The 17,857-nt window shown below is 48.5% G+C and overlaps 1 pseudogene; it reads left to right on the top strand.

The window, feature by feature from the left end:
* Positions 1 to 2,733: 2,733 nt before the first annotated feature.
* Positions 2,734 to 3,440, top strand: LOC144830752 (calmodulin pseudogene; annotated as a pseudogene).
* Positions 3,441 to 17,857: the final 14,417 nt, after the last annotated feature.

Here is a 17,857-nt window from a genome sequence, read left to right as displayed (position 1 = left end):
CTAATTGCATGTAGGGAAATATGTAAAGTCTGGAAGGATGTTACCCCTCCCCTACACGAAAAATGGCTTCAATCTGTACTAAGAATAGCACGATTAGAAACTAGTACACCACACAATAGGAATAGCACAGTATGGCAACCTCTGATGGAATGGGCCAAGGAAATGAGGCTGGTAAGAAACCCTGAAATTGTCCAATGATTACACCTGGCCCCGGAATAAAGGGGTAGCCGGGTCGGCTCTGGGTACAGCAAGAACTTCACCCCGGGGCGCCCAGGATGGACAGTGGGTTGCGAGTGTTCATTTGTACGTGCCAAGGTGAGATGAGGACAAAAAAAAGAAACTCACTTACATCCCCACCCACCTCCCTCCCCCGTAGACTCAGCAAACAAGAAATTGTCCTATCACATATTCAGTCCAGCTCAGCATATTATTCTAAATACACATTTCAGTATTCTGGCCCCTGGCATTTACCCATTGTACACTACAGGACTCTATCACAGCCCAAGGTCTGTACATCCTATTCCCCATCAGAGCACGCTGTAAGAGCATTACTCTAGTATGTCTACAGCACCAAGCTCCCCCATCAACATATTACATTCCATAGATATAGGTGTCTTACGCAATCCACGTTGTTCCTCTCTTTTCAATTCTGCACCTTCCGACCTGCCCCAACGCATTAGCCCTTCATATCAGTCTTTCAGCGCCGGTGGTCTAGCAGCTTTCCATTTCCTTGTGATATTACGTTTGGCCAAAATGAGTGCCAAATTATTAAATTTAGTGACCGGGCTACCTTGGGGCCCAGCCCCAACATACAGTATTCCAGACAGTCGTTACTTCTCACTGGAGCTATATTTGTTAAAATCTCACAGACTGTTACCCAGTAGTGTCTTAGTCGTGGGCAGTGTCATAACATGTGTATCAGGTCTGCCGCCGGCGATTGACATCGCGGGCACACATCCGATACGTCTTTATTCATGGGGCCCCTATCACTATTATATCTGACATCTTGCTCAATATTAATTGGTTAAACTGTGTACAGTTACAGACTCCAGATGTACAACCTAAAGCATATGGAGATCAAGATATTGACAGGTTGGGGTTTTTCAATTATTGGATTACTTGTTTGGGTAGGTCTGTTTTTACAAACATTTACTTTGCAAAGAAAGGCAGGTCTATTGTGTGTTGGAAGGATTTAGCAAAGCTTGAAATGGTTCCTGGAGCTGATCCTCCAGTCAGAGTTTCTTACATACCTCTTGCATGTGTTCAGTCTATTAATCAAGAAGGTATTGTATTATGGAGCAAATAATTACCACAAGTATTCAGCAACTCTGTTGATTGTGTGAAGAATTTTCTTCATACCATTGTGTAAAAAAAACACCATACCTGTGACTCACAAGACCCGCCCTATTCCTCTTAACATTAGAGATGGACTTAAATCTCTTCTTGAACAAATGATCTGCAAGGGCGTAATTGAAAAATCTGAAGCTTCTGAGTGGGTCAGTCCCATAGTTTTTGTGCGAAAAATGGACAGAAGTATTAGGCTCTGTGCGGGCTTGCGCAGATTAAATAAGTGCATTGTGGTTGAAAGTCATCCGTTACCAAGGACACATGATTTGTTGGCTAATATTGGTGATGCTTGTCACTTTTCCCTTCTTGACTTGAAGTCAGCATATCACCAAATTCCATTGGATTTTACTTCCTAGTTACTTACCACGTTTTTTACCCCCTTTGTGGCATACAAATTTACCAGATTGCCTTTTGGCCTGGCCTCTGCTGCCAGTGTTTTTCAAAGGTTGATGGACACCATTCTGGGGGGCATTGTGGGTGTGCAGGGCTTCCATGATGATGTTCTGATCTTTGCAAAGACACTTGCTGAACACAGTTAAATGTTTAATGAAGTGTTACGCAGATTTAGTGAATATGGTGTCACTTTAAGATCTGATAAATGTCAGTTTAATGCTCAAAAGTTTGACTACTCAGGTCATTCTATTAGTTCTGAAGGTATTTCACCCAAACTGTCTCTTATGAAGGCCAGTCAAGGTGCCCAAATCCCCAGGACAAAGATTCGCTGAGATCTTTTTTTATATCTTAGCGAGTATTATTCCAGGTTCGTGGATGGATATGCTTATGTGGTGCAACCTCTTAGAAATCTTTTGAAGAAAGGTGTGAAACATATTTGGAGTGATGATGTGAAAGCTGCATTTAATTGAGTGAAAAAATGTATTTATTTCAGCGCCTGCCCTTTCCCCTTTTCAAGCAGAAAATGAGTGCATTATTACAGTTGATGCGAGTCAGGTTGGTTTAGAAGCTGTTCTAACTCAAAATATTCAGGGCTTCACGCTTTCTCTCTTCAGCTGAATCTCACTACAGTACTAAAGAATCTGAGGCATTAGCATGTTCCTGGGCAGCGGAGAAATTCAAAATGTTCTTGTGGGGTCCACACTACACCTTATTCACGGATCATAAGCCATTGCTTCATCTTTTAAATGGTAATGGAACTGGTAAATCCTCATTCTATTTAGTAAGGTTCTTGTCCTGGATGCAGGAGTACAATTTTGTGTTGAAGTACATTCCAGGTGGGATGAACACAAGAGCGGATTGTCTTTCTAGATTGCCCATTCAGGAAGATTCTACAGAAAAGCTAAGTAATAATGAATGTGTCATTGCCCTGGTGGATGATGTTGTTTCTAGTGCAGATCTCATTTCACATGAAAATTGGTTGCAGGGAGCAGCTTCAGCTGGGAGGGTCGTTGCTTCATGCTGATAGCAAAGCCGGCCGCCCTCTCTCAAAACCCTTTCTCTAAGGGCCAGGTTACATCTGTTCACCGAAAACCTACACAACCCTTTCGCAACCAAAATGGCTGACCAGCTCACAGAGGAACAGATTGCTGAATTCAAGGAAGCTTTCTCTCTATTTGACAAGGATGGTGATGGTACCATTACAACAAAAGAACTTGGAACTGTCATGCGATCGCTGGGCCAAAATCCGACTGAGGCGGAATTGCAGGATATGATAAACGAGGTGGATGCTGACGGCAATGGAACCATTGACTTTCCTGAATTCTTGACAATGATGGCAAGGAAAATTAAAGACACAGACAGTGAAGAAGAAATCCGTGAGGCCTTTAGAGTCTTTGACTAACAAGGATGGCAATGGTTACATCAGTGCAGCAGAACTTCGCCATGTAATGACAAATTTAGGAGAAAAGCTAACAGATGAAGAAGTAGGCGAAATGATCAGAGAAGCAGATATTGATGGAGATGGTCATGTCAATTACGAAGAATTCGTACAGATGAGGACTGCAAAGTGAAGATCCCACCCCTCCAACTCTTTCCCTCTAGAAGAATCCAATTGAATCTTGTACTTACCTCTTGCAAAAATGTTCATTACTCATTCTGTTTCTGTATAGCAAAACTGAATGTCAAGAAAATCTACTGTCCACACAAATCTGCATGAATGGTTGGTGGTCCTGTTCCCAAAAGATCAAGTTAAGCATCTGTTTTAGAGTCTAAATACTTGTTCGACCTTGATCAATAAGGAAGCACTTTGTGGACTCCTTAAAGTTCCATTTGCTAACTACAATGTTTGGGCTGGCCGGTTTTTCATGCATGCAGCTTGACAATTGACCACAGTCAGACTTTTATACAAAAAAGTCCACTACATTCTAGGGTGGATTCTATTTAAACTTGTAGTATACATTGTCATAGCTGGTTTACTAAAATGGTTTACACCTCAAAATGGTATGCAGCAAAATGGTTGAAGGGTGCATATTTTGAGAAATCCTAAATGCTGAAAGGTTATTCTGTACTTGGCTGAGTTCTCCCAAAAATAAAATTTTCGATGGCATGTCTGTTTAGAATATTGATTGAAAATTGTCTGCATCGCACTGTAGTGAAACGGGTGTTGGCCTGTTAACCGTTCACCCAATTTTCTAATGAACTATCAAGGGAGCATCTTGGTACTCATGTTTTTAGGTTTCTGTAACATGACTTGGAGCTGGTGGAATACCTTAAATATCTGCACAACAATTAAACATGGCTGTTCAAGATATTACAATTATGACCATTCCAAGTTGTAAATAATAGTCTCCTTTTCCAATAAAAGACCATTAACTTAAAATGTTGTTCTAAAAATGTATTCTTTAAAAAAAAAGTGGTAAATTGATAAAATAGTCTGTTACATGTTTTTATTTGTGCAATTAGGTAATGGGCTCATCTTGAACCAATTGGGCTGTTGAGTAGAGATGGGTATGATGAGGTCTCTATACCTTGTCCACAATTTTTAGGAATTGAAATGCCTTTGGCGTCTTTTGGCAAAGTGTTTACAGAGCTACCCCTTAATAAAAGTACATACATTTCATGTGGTTGCTCTTGGGCAGATTTTACTTGCTCAATATTTCTGAACAGTCTACTCTACAGCTTTAAGCTATGTAGCACTTTTGCTCTTCAAAACAACCTGGATTGACATTACCTATTGTTGGGACGGCCAAAGGCATTTCTTGTGAAATCTAAAATTTATTGGTTGCCGGAAATTGGAAAACAATGTGACTTATTTAGTGGTTTATGAACCATTCAATAATGCTTCAACCAACTGTAGCTTTTTGTCCTTGTTACTGCTAAGTAACCAACATACTTTTCATATCCAGAATGCAACATGCATTTTTTTTTAAATGCCCAGTTTCCTTAGGATCACTTATGCAACGAAGTTGGACCTTTTAGGTTTGATTGAGAAATGGGTGTGGAGGGGTAGGGGCCAGAAGAGGGAGCAGCAAAGAATGCATACCTTTTAGTGCGGGGTCTTGACTTTGCCATGGGTGATCATCAAAGGTTGATGTCTTAAACAGATTATCTTGTAAAGTATTTCACAAATTACTCAACTGCATTAAAACTTGGCATACTGGGGTGTGGCTTGCAGCCGGCGAAAATGGCCGCTTGCTGAGGGAGCTCCGGAGTGGAAGTGACCTTCCCTAAAAATCCGACCAATTATCCTGACAAATACCGGGAGGCTGGAGCGCCCGTGTGTTCCCGTGATCGAGCGGCATTGAATGCCACAACTCCGGGGAAAATCCGCAGCTGCAGTCTGGAGTAAACCGAGGCTGTGGAAAGGGGGCCTGCTTCCGTGACGGGAGCCGGGGCCTCGAGTGATCTGCCGGCCCGGAGACTCCACCGGAGGAGGTGCTACAGAGGCATCGTCGGAACGCGGAAGGAAGGTCGGCGTCCACAGTTTGGCGAGTCTGTTCCCCGCACCGCTGGTAAGCAGCACGACGCGGAGGTGGAAGCGCACGACAAGAGCCAGTAGCGCGGGACAGGAGAAGCGGGCGGAGCAACGATCCGCTGGCCGGAGCAGACGCCAGAGGACTGTACTCGGAGGCCCGTCCAGGTACTGCCGCGCACAAAAGCGGGGATTCACAGCGGGTCTGCTCCGAAGGATATCGTGAGATCCTGCGCCTGCCGGCGGACGACATAGGCCGGAGAGTGCAACCGGGGCCTCGCGTGATTGCACAATTCAGACGGGCTCCACGATCGGCGGGGCAAATGGGACGCACTCCGCATTGGGGGCCAGTGTGACCACACCACTCAGGAAACCTCACGACACATCACGGTGGGGGCACTACTGAAAGGCCGGCCTAATTAAAACGAGGTACCCAGAATAATAAATAATTGAGACTGGACCAGGGGGGGGTGAAACAAGTCACGCACTTCTCGCAAGGAGCGACAAAAGACGCCAAAAAGACTCCGGGTGCGCCCCTGGGCAAAGAGGACTATCATACAACAACTACTGAGGACATCAGCACTCGCCAACCGAGGGAGAATTGGCAAAGGGTAGGGAAAGAGCGCAGTTTTGGAAACGGACAGACCCCTGCCTATTGTACCTGCCCCACTGCACCCCGCGTATTACCCAGTGACGCGGCAACTTTGCCCTATCGAACAGCACTCCTCCCCTGGGAAGACAGCATTTATCCGCACTGTAAATCAGGCGCAAACGTACACGGGGGCATACCCACGCTTCTCCTCCCCCTACAGGTCGTGACTCTATCAATAATTCAGGACTGTGGCACAGGACGACAAGCAAGGGAAAAAACTATATTGTAGGGATCTCAAGACCCGCTGGCCAACAGTTGTGGATAGTGACGCAGCCCCTGCAACTGAGCTGCAGTGCCACAATGTCTGGTAGAGGCCCCAGAAACCTTACGACGCAGGCCAAACTTGATAAATACGCCTATAATAAAGACTTTCCCCCAATGCAGGAGGGGAGGACCTCGTCGAGCGGAGTGCAAGGGGAGGGCGCGCCCAAAAAAGTGACATTGGAGGACATAATGGCGGCGCTGGCTGCCGTGCAGACTACAGTGGGCTCAATTTCAACGGATGTGTTGTTGCTCCGTGCTGATTTCCAGAAATTTACCACCAGAGTTGCGGAGGTGGAGCTTACCACGAAATCGCTAGTAGGCGACACAGAGGCACTAAAAAAAACGGTCTCACGACTCGAGACTGAAAACAGAATGCTAACCGAAAAGCTGGATGACCAAGAAGGGCGCTCCCGCCGAAATAATGAGCGAATTTTAGGTATTCCGGAGAGTGAAGGCTCCCAGGCTATGGACCTATTTGTCGAAGAACTGATAAAAACTAGACTGCAGCCCAAGGGGCTTTCGGCTTTCCACCTTCTTCTCCATAGAGCGGGCGCATAGGGTGCCCGGCGGAAAAGCTAAGCCAGGGGCGCCCCCTAGACCGGTGCTCGCGCGTCTCTTCAATTTCAGAGACAGAGATGTCATTCTCCAGGCAGCACGAGTCTCCCCGCAAATCCGCCTACAGAACTCTTCAATCTCATTCTTCCCTGATTATACGGCAACGGTGTCTAAACGGCGTCGCAGTTTTCTGGAGGTCAAAAAAGCCTTGCGGTCACGGGAAATACCCTATTCAATGCTGTTCCCTGCAAGGCTTAGAGTAGCAGCAGAGGGGAAGACTTGGTTCTTCGAGACTCCTGAGGAGGCGTATGACTGGCTTGAAGGTTGGAGGAAGAAGGATGGACCCCGTCGTGGTGGGAGAGACCGCAGTCATCGCACAGAAGAAGCAGAGTTGGGAAGCCCCAAACTCTTCACTCCGCATGATGAGAACTCGCAAAGCGCAGAACAGGGAGCCTCTGGATTGAAATAAACCGGGCAGAAACGGGAAAGACTTAGACTCAGACTCGGCGTATAAGATACAAAATACAGTATCTTATACGCCGGCTCTGGACATGGGGCAGAAACGGGCCCAGCCGGTAAGAGAAGGGTCACGCGCACTCTGGACTTCGTAACCCCTACACGCAAGTACAATGTTGGGGTTTGGGATAGCGCACTCTGCTGAGTTGGGGTGGCGGGCAGTTCTGAGTCCGTCGGGCAGGGAGGGGGTAGGCGTTGCGGGGTGGGAGAGTTCGAAGTTTTAGATTTTTTGTTGTAATTCTTCACAGACAAGACTACAAGGCATGGTGTTTATTGAATAGTACCTCCACACAGGGCATAACAAGGTTACACTACTTATCTTCCACTCCACTTCGACGGAATGATCGGCACACCCGGCATTAATACACAAACAACGTGTCGGGTGGCCCCCGTGGCCCCACTCACGGTGGTCACTTGAAACGTCCACGGATTAGGGGATACAATTAAAAGAGGATTAGTTCTTCGAGCCCTAAAGCATCAGGCCCCTACCCTAGTACTCCTACAGGAGACTCACCTCACTGGAGCGATATGTAAATCAATGGATAGATGGGGGTTTAAAATGGTGGTACACGCAGAATTCTCAGCGGGGTCTAGGGGGACAGGTATTTTAATAAGAAAGAACTCTCCATTTATAGTCAAACAAACAAAGCATGATGACCAGGGTAGATTTGCAGCTGTACACGGTCAGTGGGAGGGCAGACTAGTAACCGTAGTGTCATTGTATGTCCCCCCAGCTTTGCAAAAGGTGGCACTTCCGGCCCTCAGCGATTTCCTATTGTCGCTGCCAGGTGGAGACTTACTAGTGGGTGGGGACTTTAACGCCACGATGGACATTAATATGGACAGACACCCAGCACGGGCGACAACGAATGGAGTCTCTCGCCTACGGAGCATTGTGGAGGCAATGGGACTAGTGGACGTCTGGAGGTATAAACATCCATTAGATAGACAATACACCTTTCACTCAGCAGTTCACAATAGTCTATCCAGATTAGACTATTTCTTGGCGCAGGATTCCACCCTTTCCAGTGTAGAAAACATCACTATTGGCCCGAGAGGAATCTCAGATCATTCCCCGGTAACTCTGACACTTTCCTCCTCCCACACCTCTCACAAGCGAATATACCCAATATATCCAGGCTATTTACAAATACCACTAATACGGAAGGAACTCCGTAACACTACAAAGCATTTCTTCACCGAAAACGCAACCTCAGTAAACTCACCAACGGTACTGTGGGAGGCCTACAAGGCTGTTCTCAGAGGTCAGGCCATTTCCTCCATAACAGAACACAAGCGCGCAAAACACAGAGAGTTCTCGACCCTTGAACGGGAGCTCCAAACAGCTGACACTGCCCACTCGACCAATCCCACGCCGGACTCGGCCCAAATCTCTTTTGCTAAAGCAACAACAACACAAGGAACACCTCAGGCTAGAAACAATGACAGCCCTCACAGCGACAAGGCATAGAATTTATGATGTCGGCGATAAAGCTGGGAAATTGTTGGCGTGGCTAGGACAGGAGGGAACGGGGTAATCATACTATAGCACAGATTCGGACGGCAGAGGGACGTTACACCTCAGACTCTGGGGAAATTGTGAAGGAACTAGCTACACATTTCAGTAGGGTGTACGCATCTTCAACGTCAACCACGGAAGTTGATGCCGCAAATTTTCTGCGGGAGGTGGAAATGCCCAGACTCGAACCCGAGGCCACTGAGGAGCTAGAAGCCGACCTCACTGCGGAGGAGATCGGAGAAGCAATCAAATCCCTTCAATCCGGTAAAGCGTTGGGACCAAACGGTATCCCAATGGAACTTTATAAACTCCTAACACCCGCCCTCACCCCGCACCTACTAGCAATGTACAATGACAGCTTGGAGCAGGGTACGCTGCCTCTAGATCAACGGACGGTCACCATCGTAGCTATCCCAAAACCAGGGAAACCCCCAGTGTAATGCCTCTCATATCGCCCTATATCACTGATTAATGCAGAGTCCAAAATACTGGCTAAGTTAATTGCAAATAGGCTGCAAACACACATCCCTAACATAATTCACCCGGACCAGTCGGGCTTTATGCCAAACAGAAACACTGCACTTAATCTCAGACGTTTACATAGTGTGCTGGCGAGGGAACGTAGTCTGATGGAGAAGGCAGCAGTCCTCTCTCTAGATGCCAAGATGGCCTTCGATATGGTGGAATGGCCATATCTTTTTACAGTTCTTCCACATTTAGGATTTGGCCCTAAATTTTGCGCGTGGATCCGGCTCCTATATGCAGACCCAGTGGCTCGCGTGGCTGTGAACGGGCGACTTTCAGACGTCATCACATTGTCAAGAGGGACACGACAGGGATGCCTATTGTCACCACTTCTTTTTGCACTGGTTTTAGAAACGTTTAAATACCTGGGCATACACATAACAATGGACCCTGCTGCCTTCTTCACCAAGAATTTGGTTCCCCAGCTGGAACGGCTGCGGAGAGATGTCACACATTGGGAGTCGCTGCCCCTTACATTATTAGGTAAAGCTGCCTTATTTAAAATGATGGCCCTGCCCAGATTTCTGTACACGCTGGAAAATACACCGTACCAGGTACCCATAAAGTACTTTAGACAAATAACAACACAAGTATCTACACTCCTGTGGGGTAACAAACCAGCCCGAATTGCACAGGTTAAGCTATGCCGCAGTTGCTATGATGGCGGCATAGCACTCCCTAACATACGCCTTTATTACTGGGCTGCACACCTCAAAGTAATAAATCAGTGGATACACACCCCTCGGACAGACCCAGCATATATGGCTGATTGGGCTCAATAAGGCACAGACAACATGTTAGCGGCCCTATATAACAGGCGGCGTGTGTTGGCACTGGCGGGCCCGACTAAACACACGGTCATGTTGTGGTATGCAGCACTGGCACATCTTGGGTGGAAGGGGGTTATAACCAGGCTTACACCCCTGTGGGACACGAAACAGTTGGGGACCCTCAGAAACAGCAAGGGATTCGAACACTGGGATAGCATAGGTATCTCCACAGTTGGGGACCTATGGGACAAAGGGACGGTCGTCCCATTCGACCAGCTACAGCAGCAATATGAACTTGCACCAACGGAGACATACCGTTATATACAAATTAGACACGCACTCCTAACGGCTCTTCCACAGACCGAGAATTTGCCGGAGGCGTCCCCATTAGAGGATAGGCTCCTTACAGACTTTATGCCTAAACGAGCCACTTCCTTCACCTACCGCAAACTAATAAATAGTATGTCGGACCCCACAGTGACACTAAAAGAGAAATGGTCGTCAGACATTGATGCTATGGATGAGGCAGAATGGCAGATGGCACTCGCCTCTCCTAGGGAGGTGGGAATCTCAGCCAGGCTCCGACTGGTACAATTTAAAATTCTGCATAGAGCCTATCTCACTAGATCCACGCTTCATAGAATAGGTAGGGTGGAACATCCATATTGCCTGCGAGGCTGTGGCAATGAGGGAACCTTTTTTCACACAATTTCGGACTGTCCTCGATTAGCTGAATACTGGCGCCAGATACTGCGCACAATATCTCAAGCACTGAATGTTTCCCTGCTGCCTGAGCCGCGTAGATGCCTCCTCGATATCTGGGAGCCGAATGACTTATCTCGCTATGGGCAAACCTGGGTGACTCTGGGCCTCATGGTGGCCAAAAGGAATGTGGCACAAAAGTGGGGGCGGCAGAGTTACCTTCCTTGGGTGTTTGGTGTAGAGACATGGATACGACAATGATTACAGAAAGAGCTGTATATAAAATAGGAAGTGCCCTCGCAAATGGAACAAAGTCTGGGCTAACTGGAATACATGGTACATTGGTTAACGCAGGCACTGTTATCACACACGCAACTTACTCTGCAGCCATTACGTGACAAGTGGGCGGTAGATAGGGGGAAAGAATGGTCAGATAAGGAATGGGCGATGGTAATTGCGAGCCCCAGATGCATCCCACGCAACGCACGCTTTAAGCTAATACAATTTTACATATTGCACAGAGCGTACCTCTCGCCAGACAGAATCAACCACTACTTCCCGGGTGCCTCAGCGAAATGCCCGAGATGCATGTTGCCAGGAGCGGACCTGCTGCACATGTTGTGGCACTGTCCGCGAATCCAGACGTACTGGCAGACGGCACTTCCCTTACTTGAGCGTAGCACGGCCATGCCAATACCACATACATGGGAGGCATGTCTACTCGGCCTATACAAGAGGACTAAACTTAACAGAGTCCCCTCCCGCTTCTGGGACTTAGGCCTGCTCACAGCCAAGAGGCTCCTCACCAAACATTGGAAGCGCACAGAACCACCACTGGCTGAACACTGGCGCGCCTCCCTGGACAACTTGGCGAGAGCGGAGAGCATAACCCTCCATAATGAGAATACCGCAGGACTGCGGAAATTCCCCATCGCGACTCTATGGGACGAGACGCTGGGCTCCTTCCATCGAGAATGCCAAGCACAGGGAATCCCCTCGAACACTAACCCCCCTGACACACACACGACATAACCAACAGGGCAGACGTCGCGAGACACGGGCCCAACGACCCCATCGTAAACATGCATGAACTTCCAAATTGAGACACCCCTTGCCCTGATGGCAGTGCCTCGGCCTAGCCTGCGAGGTAGCATCCCTCACCCTCACCATGGCCCTCCCGCTGACCGGCATACTGCCCTCCCAACAACGGACAAGCAGTCATGAACGACATGAGACGGTACCTCCTAGCTCCCACCACCTTGACACGCTCTCACCATAACACACGATACACACCTCCTAGTTGACTATCCGATACCCCCCTTCCATATCCCCCACCCAGTTTCCTTTTCCTTCCCCAACTGCATCCCGACTTACCCTTCTCCTTGATTCTCCCGCCTTCTTCACTACTCCTGTCACGGATCTCCCCCTCATCTCCTAGCCGATCTCTTGACCGCACCGACAGACTATCATGGGCTATAACTGTCTATGAGGCGGCTGACACTACCGACCGCTCCCACAAGGAGATGGAAAAGCATTGAATCAACAGAGCGGGGGAGATACACACTATCACATCTGGCATGGCGTTGATCGCCACTGACAACCAGGTTTAGGACCACACTGCGGTGACGGCAGGTTCTCCTGCTCGCCCCGACACATGAGCATGTCGCGACAGTCCCATATCCCGGCCCTGCAGCTACCGCAGCAATATCACACCAACTGCAACGCTAACATCGAGGTATGCGATACCAGACAGTTCCCCCCCCAATAACCGCGACCTCGTAGCGGACACAAGGAGCAGGGACCACTATACCTCACACGTTGCATAACTATTGGGATTACACGTGTACCATTATAGAGCGATTGCATGCGCCATGAACCTGGTGCTACACGGAATGTGATGTAATGCTGTATTTCATGAAATGACCCTGTGGAGATACCATACATTGTTTTAATGTACGTTACAGGATGATGCACAGTTTGTGTTTCTCTCTCTTTTGTGTGAAAACAATAAAGATATATTAAAAAAAAAAAATGTACGATGGCTTAGTACCACAAGAAATTGCCAGTGCTTAGACTATTTTGAAACATTCCTTCCATCGCCTTTTGTGTTTATTGGACTAATGGAATAAGTCACACCTGCTTATAGCACAATCTTTGTGAATCGGGACATACTTTTTAATTCAGATTAATCCCTGACTCCATACTTTAACACTTACTTTATCAAAAGTATTGTACATCACGACAGAAACCATAAACTAACTTGTTTGCATTGTTAAAACATAAAAACACTCAACCATAATATAAATATTTATGTACCTATGTCTTATGTGAGAAATTTCTCAATCTCCAAATCCGTGGCAGGCTATAAGCATCTCTTTGGCAAATATGCCTTCCTTTCTCCACGCAGAAGTTGTGCTCATGCACGCTACCAATACACATTACGTTATTTTCTCGGACACGATTTTCTTTGTTGTGGAATGGAGAACTGCAGGCTTCAGCAGAATAAAAAACAAATCTATATGAATGCGAGAAAAGCTTTGTCTGTATCAAGAGAGAATAAATACTTAACAGATGCGGTGCCGAGTGAGGCGGCTTAAGTGCTCCAACTAAAAGCTGCGGTATTTGTTTCGAAGCAAACTAAAAACAAATCAAATGGAGGAGTCAGGCAAGGTGAGCGCAAATGGGAAGCTTTGTAACAATTGGCGCCATGATGGGAGCAGAGCTACGGGGGTGCGGATTTGTGTCATTCCTGGAGCGCCGAGGACAAACGTTTTCGAAGCCAGCATTATGCTAACAAGGCGCAGGCCTCAGTCAACTGTAACACACACTGTAGTCCACGCATATATTTTCGTATGAGTGATAAACTCTCACACGTAGGAAGTGCACTGCAATTTTGCTGTAAATCTGGCAATTACACCTACAACAGCAGCGAGGGTGTAGGAGTCTGTAGAAATAAATGGGAGCTCGCTGGCCAGAGTAATGTGCTGAGGGGGCCCCATGGAGCTTGGAGGGCCCTCCGCACCGCGGGGGCTGCGGAGAGGGGGAAGCGGGGGGGAGGGGGCTTGTGTTATGCCACTGCCGCGTAGACTGGATAATATGGAAGAACCAAACTGCACTAAAAAAGACAACAGCGCATTTCAAGCACGTACGTACGGCACCCTCATGGGTCCTTTATGTATACTATGAATAGGAAAAACTGTTTTCATGCATGCCATTTGTAATCAATGTATTTATTTCTCACTGGCGATAATCAGAGTTTCTCCAGATGTCTGACAACTTTAAGGGAGCTTATAAAACGAGAAGTGGAAAGCAACACTTGGGAAGGAAGCAGTACAGAGTGTGTGTGATCACTTTCGCGGCCGCTTCGATGTTCTCAGTGGACTGCGCCTCGCTGAGAACATCAAAGCGGCCGTGAAAGTGATCATGCAGGCTGACAAATGGTGCGCGCACCCTGCGCACATGCACTGTACCCGATCCGTCTGCAGACTTTGGGAGCACTTTCAGAAGCCCCACTAAATATCTTGCAAAGCATCGCTTAAGCGGAAGTCACAGACAAAGAAAATCCCCATATCACTGGATGGCCACAAACTCGATGAAGGTGTAGCCATGCACATCTTTTCAGCACAAGTAGGGGCTAGAAGAGACCATCCAAGGAACATTGTCTAGAGGAAACAAGACCTGGGCTGCATTTGGAGCCTACACCAGCTCCTGAACTACCCTGATAAATCAGGACCTCAAACTACTTTCCTTTTTGTTGGAGAAAGGACAATGCTACACCTATAGCGAGTGTGAATGAGTTGGGATATGAGATATGTTTGAAGCATGGCCAACCCAAAGCCCTGTTGGAGCCAGTTTCAGGCTTGTTCCACAACAGATGCTTCAAGTTTGAGAAGTATCAATCATCAATCGCACAGTACTTGTAAAACACAGCTTGTCACCCGTGAGGGTGACCAGGCGCTAGACTGCGGGTTTCAGTAGAAGAGCTAGGTTTTGAGCTTCCTCCTGAAGTCTGTCAGGGAGGGTGATGTTCGGAGATGTAGGGGGAGAGCGTTCCAGGACTTGGTCGCAAGGTGGGAGAAGGAGCGTCTTCCGCTGCAGCTGCAGCAGATGCAATGTGTCTGTGCGAGGGCGAGGTGGGCGGAGCAGATGTTTCTAGAAGGTTGGTGGAAGTTCAAGCAGTGATTCATATATGCAGGTTCTTGGTTGTGATGGGCTTTGTAGGCATTGGTCAGGAGTTTGAAAAGGCATCTTTACTGGATGAAGAGCCAGTGGAGGTTTCTCAGGTGCTGGGTGAAGTGGATCCTCTTGGAAAGGTTGAGGATCAGTCTGGTTGCTGTGTTCTGTATTGTCTGAAGTCGTCACAAGAGTTCACTGGTGGTGCCTACATAGATTGTGTGGCTGTAGTCCAAACTGCTGGTGATGAGGGGGAGCTATTTGAAGAGTGTGGAAGCAGGCTGAAGAGACGGCGTTGACCTGTTGTTTCATGGAGAGTTTGCTTACCAGAGTTATGCCGAGGTTGTAGATGTGGCCTTTCGGTGTGGGGGTGGGTCTGAGTTATGATGGCCACCAGGATTCCGTACAGAGGGCAGTGTGGCTGCCAAAAAATCAGCACTTTGGTTTTGTCCAAGTTGATCTTCAAGAAGTTCTCCTTCATCCCGGCTGAGATGTTCTTCAAGCAGTCATGGAAGTTGGACTTCATGGTGGTGGTGTCCGCTGACAGCGAGGGGACGAGCTGGGTGTCGTCAGCATAGGAGATGGTGTTGATGTCATGGGTTCTGACAATGTCTGCTAGCGGCGTCATGTAGGTGTTGAAGGGGGTCGGACCGAGGGACGCTGCAGAGGGTGCGCTTGGGTTGTGAGGTGAAGGAAGGGAGGCATATTTTCTGGGTGTGACCCGTGAGGAATGATGCCATCTGAAAGTGCCCTCTTTGATTTCAATCTGGTGCAGATATTTGATGAGTGTGTGGTTGAAGACGGTGCCGAAGGTTGCAAAGAGGTCGAGAAGGATCAGGGCTGCTGATTTGTCTCTGTCGAGTAGAGTGTGCAAGTCTTTTATTGTAGCGATCAAGGCCGTCTCAGTACTGTGGTCGTCTCTGAATCCTGATTGGGAGGGATCCAGCAGGTGTTTCTTTCCAGGTGTTCGGTGAGTTGGAGGTTGATAGCCTTCTCCAAGAATTTGGCAGGAAACTGGAGTAGCGAGATGGGGCATTGGTTCTGGAGATTGCTGAGGTCTGCAGAGGGTTTCTTGGGGAGGGTCTGACCTCTGACTATTTCCAGGCATTGGGGGAGGTGGCTCTGCTTACGGAGGCGCTGAGGATGGTGGTGAGCTGGTGACTGATCTTGTCACTTCCGAGGTTGAAGAGCTAATGGGGGCATGGGACAGAGGGTGGTCCCAAGTGGATAGAGTTCATTAAGGCAGTAGTGTTCAATGTGCTGAGCTGTTCCCATTTGGTGAGCTGGTGGTCAGTGGCAGTCTTTGTGGGAGTGGGGGGACTAGTTAGGGGTAGAAGTCCCTGTATATGTTAGCTATCTTGCTGTGGAAGTGGTCTGCTGGAGCATCGCGGAGTCCCTCTTAGGAGGGGATCGAGTTTTCAGTGGCTGATGGGCACGTGAATTCTTTGACAATGGGGAAGAGTTCCTTGGTCTGGTTGGTGTTGGCCCTGCTGCGGCTTGCCAGGGCCTTCTTTTGGCATCTTTGAGTCGGTGGTGGTAGATGTTGAGGGCAGACTTGAAGGTGGCTCGATTGGTGTCTTGTCTGCTGGCGCGCCATTTCCTTTCTAGTTGTTTGCATCTGCATTTCACAGCACTGAGTTCTGGGTGTACCAGCTGGCGTGTTCACTGGATCTACGTGTTTTGGCTGGTCTGGTGGGGGTGACTCGGTCTGCGGCGATGGTGATCCAGGCGTTGACGTTCTCAACTGCCTGATCCAGGTTGGTGGAGACGTCAGGCTGGGTGATGCTTAGGGAGTCTGCCCATTGGTGCTGTGCAACTTTGGTCTAGTTGAGGAAGGAGGCACTGTGGCGGTTGGGGTAGGTGCAAAGTGGGTCAGCCATGGTGAAGTGTACAATGAAATGGGAGACCAGGTGATTTCTGGGGTGTGGCTATATCTGACTCTGTTGCTGGATGTGAAGATAGAGTCCAGCGGGTGTCCTGCTCTGTGCATGGGGGCTGAGACTAGTTGCTTGAGGCCGATGTTGTACATTTGTTCCAGGAAGTCAGTGGAGTTGATGTCTGTGGGGTCGTCGAGGTGGAAGTTGTGATCTCACAGGAAGACGCAGTGTTTGGATTTTCTGGCGAGCGGGGTGATGAATTCTGTGACAGTATCTCTGAGGCCTGTTCTTGGTCCTGGAGGTCTGTTTGTGAAGGTGCCTTTGATGGTGGTGTTGTGGTCGATGTGGAGTTGGAAGTTCAGGTGTTCCATGATTGGTGATGTGCCGTCTTTGGTGATAGTGCAGGTGATTGATTCCTTGTGTACGATGGAGATCCCATCTCCATGTCTGTTGCTGCAGAGTCCGTGTTTCATCTTGTAGCTGTAGGGTGTTGAGATGGTGATGTCCAGGGTCGTAGCTGGGATGAACCAGGTCTCCGTGATGAAGGCCACATCGGGGGCGAGGGTGGAGATGGGGGTCCCAGATTTCGGTGGCGTGTTTGCAGAGTGATCTGGCATTAAGCAGGAGATATCAGAGTGGTTCAAGGGAGGTATCAACTGGCAGGGAGGGTGTGGCACAGGTTTCTGCAAGGGGGATCGGTCCTGGGATGGAGGTGAACCGGTAGCGGAGGCAGGTGAACGGTCTCGCTGTGGAGCGGGCAATGCGCGGCAGCAGTTGTCGCATCCGGGTTCCAGGGCATGGAGGTCTGAGGCAGAGTACCTGTGGTAGTCTGAAGGGCCTGGGTACCTGGCGCTGGGCGCGGTCCAGGCACGGACAGGCACAGATAGGCACAGACAGGCTTGACTTTGGTGTGCCCGCTCTGCGGTTTGCATTTAATAGGTCAGGAGGTTAGAGAGGGGCTGGGTAGATGGGAGGCGGGAAGAGTGGGAAAACAGCATGGGGGAGCAACGGCGAGGCGGACGAGGTGGCACCTGGGCACTGGAACCCGGGCCTGGAGTGCAGAGGTGCAGGAGCTGGGGCAGAGTCTGCTAA

Source organism: Lissotriton helveticus, chromosome 1_1 (assembly GCF_964261635.1).
Source record: "Lissotriton helveticus chromosome 1_1, aLisHel1.1, whole genome shotgun sequence".
Classification (NCBI taxonomy): Eukaryota; Metazoa; Chordata; class Amphibia; order Caudata; family Salamandridae; genus Lissotriton; species Lissotriton helveticus.
Note: the sequence above shows the minus strand (reverse complement) of the source record. Positions and strands in the feature narration are given on the sequence as shown.